The sequence below is a fragment of the Arachis duranensis genome, chromosome 5, assembly GCF_000817695.3.
Source record: "Arachis duranensis cultivar V14167 chromosome 5, aradu.V14167.gnm2.J7QH, whole genome shotgun sequence".
Taxonomy (NCBI): domain Eukaryota; kingdom Viridiplantae; phylum Streptophyta; class Magnoliopsida; order Fabales; family Fabaceae; genus Arachis; species Arachis duranensis.
Genome location: NC_029776.3, coordinates 39,791,279 through 39,799,314, shown reverse-complemented (window position 1 = coordinate 39,799,314; position 8,036 = coordinate 39,791,279). Strand labels below are relative to the sequence as shown.

The 8,036-nt window shown below is 37.6% G+C and overlaps 1 non-coding gene across 1 annotated transcript; it reads right to left on the bottom strand.

Moving 5' to 3' along the window:
- Positions 1 to 3,741: 3,741 nt before the first annotated feature.
- On the bottom strand, positions 3,742 to 3,845 carry LOC127747849 (small nucleolar RNA R71). The gene has a single exon (XR_008009796.1). It is a non-coding gene; the product is annotated as a small nucleolar RNA R71 (small nucleolar RNA).
- Positions 3,846 to 8,036: the final 4,191 nt, after the last annotated feature.

The window sequence follows — 8,036 nt, the reverse complement described above, 5'->3', positions numbered from 1 at the left end:
TTTAGGTAGTTTTTAGTATGTTTTAGTTACTTTTAGTATAGTTTTATTAGTTTTTATGAAAAAATCATATTTCTGGACTTTAATATGAGTTTGTGTGTTTTTCTGTGATTTCAGGTATTTTTTGGCTGAAATTGAGGGACTTGAGCAAAAATCAGATTCAGAGGTTGAGAAAGGACTGCATATGCTGTTGGATTCTGACCCTCCTACACTCGAAGTGGATTTTCTAGAGCTATTGAAGCCAAATTGGCGCAGTCTCAAATGGTTTGGAAAGTAGACATCTTGGGCTTTCCAGAAATATATAATAGTTCATACTTTGGTCGAGATTTGATGACCCAAACTGGCATCCAAACACCCACTAGAGACCTTTTTCTGGCATAAAAACGCCGGAAATGGCACCAAAGCTGGAGTTAAACTTCAAGGATGGCCTATGCACGTGAAAGCTTCAAGGCTCAGCCCAAACACACACCAAGTAAGCCCCGGATGTGGATTTCTGCACTATCTACTAATTTTCTGTAAACCCTAGTTACTAGTTTAGTATAAATAGCACTTTTTGACAATTATATTTCATCTTTGGACCACTTTTCGATCATTTGATCAGGTCTTCTTCCCATGTTTTTGAATTCTTATGCCATTTGGGACGGCCATGCCTAGACCTTTTGTTCTTATGTATTTTCAACGGTGGAATTTCTACACCTCATAGATTAAGGTGAGGAGCTCTGCTGTTCCTCATGAATTAATGCAAGTACTATGGTTTTTCATTCAATTCACGCCTACTTCTTCTCCATGATATGCTCTTGTAATTAATTCAGTTAAGTTAGACTGAAGGGGTGACCCGTGACAATCACCCGTGACAATCACCGTCTATCTTTAGTACTCGCTTAGCCAAGATCCACGTGCATGACAACCACAAAGCGGTCTACATGATGTTCAACGTAGTCATTGGACGACAGCGGGAGTATATTTTCTTGGGACTCTAATCAATGACTCACATTGTCTCTCCTGACAACAGAGCATCTGAATCTGAGATTAGGATCTTCGTGGTATAGGCTAGAACACTAGATAGCATTCCTGAGATCCGGAAAGTCTAAACCTTATCTGTGGTATTCCGAGTAGGATCTGGAAAGGGATGACTGTGATGAGCTTCAAACTCACGAATGTTGGGCGCAGTGACAGTGTGCAAAAGGATCAATGGATCTTATTCTGACGCTAGCGAGAACCGATAGATAATTAGCCCTACGGTAGCTGTGCCTGGTATTTTTCATCCGAGACGAGAAATCCGACAGTTGATTAGCCGTACAGAGACCATAGCCGGACCATTTTCACTGAGAGGATCATACAGCTAGCCATGGAAGGGAGCAAGCATGATTGGATGAAGACAATAGGAAAGCAGAGGTTCAGGAGCAACAAAGCATCTCCAAACGCATATCTGAAATTCCCACCAATGAATTACATAAGTATCCCTATCTTATTTTACATTTTATTTATCTTTTAATTATCAATACCTCATAACCATTTGAATCCGCCTGACTGAGATTTACAAGATGACCATAGCTTGCTTCAAGCTGGCAATCTCTGTGGGATCGACCTTTATTCACGTAAGGTATTACTTGGACGACCCAGTGCACTTGCTAGTTAGTTGTGCGGAGTTGTGAAAAGTGTGATCACAATTTCGCATACCAAGTTTTTGGCACCATTGCCGGGGACTGTTCGAGTTTGGACAACTGACGGTTCATCTTGTTGCTTAGATTGGGTAATTTTATTTTATGTGTAAGCTTTTTGTTTTTACTTTCGAAAAATACAAAAAAATCATAAAAACTAAAAAATTTTTGTGTTTCTTGTTTGAGTCTAGTGTCAAATTCTAAGTTTGGTGTCAATTGCATGGTTTCAAATTTTCTCAAGTTTTCGAAAAAAAAATTTCATGCATTCTGTTCTTCATTGATCTTCAAGTTGTTCTAGATGGTTTTCCTTGTTCTGATCTTTAAATTCTCCTCTTTGGTGTCTTTTCCTGTTTTTCATATGCATTTTCGAAATCATAGTGTCTAAACTTTAAAAATTTCTAAGTTTGGTGTCTTGCATATCTTTCTTTTCTTAAAAATTTTCAAAAATATGTCCTTGATGTTCATCATGATCTTCAAAGTGTTCTTGGTATTCATTTTGATATTCAAAGTGTCCTTGCATGCATTACTTGTTTTGATATTGCATTTTTATGTTTTATTTCATTTTGTTGTTTTTCTATCTCTTCATTAAAAATTCAAAAATAAAAAATAATATATCTTTTCAAGTGGATAATACAGATAAATGAAGATTCAGAACATAAGGCAGAAGAATCACAGAGAAAAAGAGCTCACTGGCACAAAACACCAGTAAAGAGGCACTTTGGGCGTTAAACGCCAGAATGGCTACCATTATGGGCATTTAACGCCAGTAAAGCTATCATTCTGGGCGTAAACGCCAGAATGGGCAGCATTCTGGGCGTTTAGAAAAATGCCCAGTAAAGAAAGATTTCTGGCATTTAACGCCAGCCAGGGTATCTGGCTGGGCGTTAAACGGCCAAAGAGGTAGCATTCTGGGTGTTAAACGCCAGAATGGATAGCATCCTGGGCGTTTAACGCCAGGATGACACAATGGAGGTAATTTTGTTTCCAATTCGATTTTTTTTTCAATTTTTCATGTTTTAATTCATAACTTTTTGCATCAAACATATTTTAAACTTTCATTTTTCATAATTTTTCTTTCGATTTTTTTGAAAATTTTCAAACTAATCTTTTAAAAATCTTTTTCTTAATCTTATCTCATATTTTCAAAAAAATCCTTGCTAACAATTAATGTTTTGATTCAAAAAAAATTGCAAGTTTGTTACTTTCTTGTTAAGAAAGGATCAATCTTTGAATTTTAGAATCATATCTTTTAATTTCTTGTTAGTCAAGTCATCAATTTTAAAAATGAAATCTTTTCCAATCATATCTTTTTAAAATCAAATATTTTTTTTCAATAATATATTTTTAAAAATCAAATCTTTTTCAATCATATATTTTCAATCATATCTTTTTAAAACCAAATTTTTTTCAATCATATCTCTTTTAATTTGATTTCGAAATCTTTTTCTAACTTCTTATCTTTTCAAAATTATTTTCAAATCTTTTTCAACTAATTACTATTTCTTATCTTTTTCAAAACCACCTAACCATTCTTTAACTTCCAATTTTCAAAAATTACTAACCACTTTTTCAAAAATCTTTTTAATTAACTAATTGTTTTAAATTCTAACTTTATTTTATTTCTTTTTTTTTTAATTTTCGAAAACTCTCTCTCTCTCCTCTCTTTTTAGTTATTTTATTTAACTAACAATTCTCTTCTACTCATCTAAAAATTCGAACCCTCTCCTCTTTTTGTGTTCGAATTCTTCTTATTCTCCCTCTACCTCATCCTTCTATTCTTCTTTTCCTCTGACACATGAAGGAGTCTCTATACTGTGACATAGAGGATTTCACTACTCCCTTTTGTTCTCTTCTTTTTCATATGAGCAGAAACAGGGATAAAAATATTCTTGTTGAAGCTGATCTTGAACCTGAAAGGACTCTGAAAAAGAAGCTAAGAGAAGCTAAAGCACAACACTCCGCTTTTACTGTAAGAGACAGAGCTAGAGCATGGTTAGACTCTCAACCTAAAGATAGCCTGGACTCCTGGGATAAGCTGGTCACGGCCTTCTTGACTAAGTTCTTTCCTCCTCAAAAGATGGGCAAGCTTAGAATCGATGTTCAGACCTTCAAACAAAAAGATGGTGAATCCCTCTATGAAGCTTGGGAAAGATACAAGCAGATGACCAAAAGATGTCCTTCTGACATGTTTTCAGAATGGACCATGATAGATATATTCTATTATGGTCTATTTGAGTTCTCTAAGATGTCATTGGACCATTCTGCAGGTGGATCCATTCACCTAAAGAAAACGCCTGCAGAGGCTTAAGAACTTATTGACATAGTTGCAAATAACCAGTTCATGTACACTTCTGAGAGGAATTCCGTGAATAATAGGACGCCTTAAAGGAAGGGAGTTCTTGAAATTGATGCTCTGAATGCCATATTGGCTCAGAACAAAATGTTGACTCAGCAAGTCAACATGATTTCTCAAAGTCTGAATGGATGGCAAAATGCATCCAACAGTACTAAAGAGGCATCTTCTGAAGAAGAATCTTATGATCCTGAGAACCCTACAATGGCAGAGGTAAATTATATGGGTGAACCTTATGGAAACACCTATAATTCATCATGGAGAAATCATCCAAATTTCTCATAGAAGGATCAACAAAATCCTCAACAAGGCATTAATAATGGTGGAAGAAATAGGCTCAGCAATATCAAGCCTTATCCATCATCTTCTCAGTAACAGACAGAGAATTATGAACAGAGTACCTCTAACTTAGCAAATTTAGTCTCTGATCTGTCTAAGGCCACTTTAAGTTTCATGAGTGAAACAAGGTCCTCCATCAGAAATCTGGAGGCACAAGTGCGCCAGCTGAGTAAGAAAATAACTGAAACTCCTCCTAGTACTCTCCCAAGCAATACTGAAGAAAATCTAAAAAGAGAGTGCAAGGCCATTGATATAGTCAATATGGCCGAATGCAAGGAGGAAGGGGAGGACGTGAATCCCAATGAGGAAGACCTCATGAGACGTCTCCCAACCAAGAAGGAGTTCCCTATTGAGGACACAAAGGAATCTGAGGCTCACATAGAGACCATAGAGATTCCATTAAACCTCCTTCTGCCATTCATGAGCTCTGAAGACTATTCTTCCTCTGAAGAGGATGAAGATGTAACTGGAGAGCAAGTTGCTCAATATTTAGGAGCTATCATGACGCTGAATGCCAAGATTTTTGGTAATGAGACTTGGGAAGGTGAACCTCCCTTGCTCATTAGTGAACTAGATACCTGGGTTCAGCAAACTTTACCTCAAAAGAGACAAGATCCTGGCAAATTTGTAATACCCTGTACCATAGGCACCATGACCTTTGAGAAAGCTCTGTGTGACCTAGGATCAGGCATAAATCTTATGCCACTCTCTGTAATGGAGAAGCTGGGGATCATTGAGGTACATCCTGCCTTATTCTCATTACAAATGGCAGACAAGTCAGTAAGACAAGCTTATGGATTGGTAGAGGACGTGTTGGTAAAGTTGAAGACCTTTACATCCCTGCTGATTTCATAATTTTAGACACTAGGAAGGAGGAGGATGAATACATCATCCTTGGAAGACCTCTCCTAGCCACAGTAGGAGCTGTGATAGATGTTAACAGAGGAGAATTAGTCCTTCAATTGAATTGGGACTACCTTGTGTTTAAGGCTCAAGGATCTTCTTCTTTAACAATGGAGAGGAAGCATGAAAAGCTTCTCTCAGTACAGAGTCAAACAAAGCCCCCACAATCAAACTCTAAGTTTGGTGTTGAGAGGCCACAGCCAAACTCTAAGTTTGGTGTTGGGAGTCTAAAACATTGACTTGATCACCTATGAGGCTCCATAAGAGCCCACTGTCAAGCTATTGACATTAAAGAAGCGCCTATTGGGAGGCAACCCAATTTTTATTTATCTAATTTTATTTTATTTTCATTGTTCTTTTATGCTTTCTTAGGTTCATGATCATGTGGAGTCACGAAAAAAATATTAAAATTAAAAACAAAATAAAAAATAGCAGATGAAAAATCACACCCTGGAGGAAGGACTTACTGGCGTTTAAACGTCAATAAGGAGCATCTAGCTGGCGTTCAACGCCAGTACAGAGCATGGATCTGGCGTTGAACGCCAGATAAGCAGCATCCTGGCGTTTAAATGCCAGGAATATACCCCGAGGAGAGCTGGCGCTGAACGCCAGAAACAAGCATGGAACTGGCGTTCAACGCCAAAAACATGCTGCAGTTGGGTGTTGAACGCATCACCTCGGCGTTTAAATGCCAGAATTGCATGCAAAGGCATTGTACATGCCTAATTGGTGCAGGGATGTAAATCCTTGACACCTCAGGATCTGTGGATCCCACGGGATCATCACAGGATCTGTGGACCCCACAGGATCCCCACCTACCATATTCTCCCCTCTTCTCAACATTCATCCTCTCTTTCCAATAAACACTCTTCCCCAAAACGCTTCACCAATCACCTCAATCTCTCTTCCCAATTACCCCCTTCACCACTCACATCCATCCTTAACACCAAAACCCACCCTACATGGCCGAAACACAAACATCTCTCCCTCTCCCCCATATCTTCTTCTCCTTCTTTTATTCTTTCTTCTTTTGCTCGAGGGCGAGCAACATTCTAAGTTTGGTGTGGTAAAAGCATAGCTTTTTGCTTTTCCATAACCATTGATGGCACCTAAGGCCAGAGAAACCTCAAAAAAAAAAGAAGAAGAAGAAAAAGGGAAGACAATTGCTTCCACCTCTGAGTCATGGGAGATGGAGAGATTCATCTCAAGGGTCCATAGCTCAGTAATAGAGCATTTGACTGCACATCAAGAGAGCATGAGGAATTCCCTCATCAAGAAATCCCTGAGATACCTTAGGGGATACATTTTCCTCCACACAACTATTGGGAGCAACTAAGGATAAGAGCACCAAAATCACTAGGGATCAAGCAATAGAGGCAAGGAAGAGACATAAAGGAGCTCAAAAAGCACCATTAGTCCTTCAAAAAGGTGCCACCCTCACTAAGGTGGACTCATTCCTTAACTTCCTTGTTCTTATCTCTGTTTTTCGATTTTTATGCTATATGTATGTTTATGTTTTATGTCTCCACCTTATGATCATTAGTATCGAGTAACTATGTCTTAAGGCTATAAATAATTCCATAAATCCTTCATCTCTCTTAAATGAAAAATGTTTCTAATTCAAAAGAACAAAAAGTACATGAATTTCGAAATTATCCTTGAATTTAGTTTAATTATATTGACGTGGTGACAATACTTTTTGTTTTCTGAATGAATGCTTTAACAATGCATAATTTTGATCTTGTTGTTTATGAATGTTAAAATTATTGGATCTTGAAAGAATGATGAACAAAGAGAATGTTATTGACGATCTGAAAAATCATGAAAATTGATTCTTGAAGCAAGAAAAAGCAGTGAAAAAGCAAAAGCTTGCGAAAAAAATTTTGAAAGAAAAAAAAAGCAAGCAGAAAAAGCCAATAGCCCTTAAAACCAAAAGGCAAGGGTAAAAAGGATCCAAGGCTTTGAGCATCAATGGATAGGAGGGCCCAAGGAAATAAAATCCAGGCCTAAGCGGCTAAATCAAGCTGTCCCTAACCATGTGCTTGTGGCATGCAGGTCCAAGTGAAAAAGCTTGAGACTGAGTGGTTAAAGTCGTGATCCAAAGCAAAAAGAGTGTGCTTAAGAGCTCTGGACACCTCTAACTGGGGACTTTAGCAAAGCTGAGTCACAATTTGAAAGGTTCACCCAGTCATGTGTCTGTGGAATTTATGTATCCGGTGGTAATACTGGAAAACAAAGTGCTTAGGGCCACGGCCAAGACTCATAAAAGTAGCTGTGTTCAAGAATCAACAAACTTAACTAGGAGAATTAATAACACTATCTGAAATTCTAAGTTCCTATCGATGCCAATCATTCTAAACTTCAAAGGAAAAAGTGAGATGCCAAAACTGTTCAGAGGCAAAAAGCTACAAGTCCCGCTCATCTAATTAGAATTAATATTCATTGATATTTTGGGATTTATAGTATATTCTCTTCTTTTTATCCAAATTGATTTTCAGTTGCTTAGGGACAAGCAACAATTTAAGTTTGGTGTTGTGATGAGCGGATAATTTATACGCTTTTTGGCATTGTTTTTAGATAGTTTTCAGTGTAATCTAGCTACTTTTAGGGATATTTTCATTAGTTTTTATGCTAAATTCATATTTCTGGACTTTACTATGAGTTTGTGTGTTTTTCTGTGATTTCAGGTAATTTTTGGCTGAAATAGAGGGACCTGAGCAAAACTCTGATAAAAGGCTGACAAAGAACTGCTGATGCTGTTGGATTCTGACCTCCCTGCACTC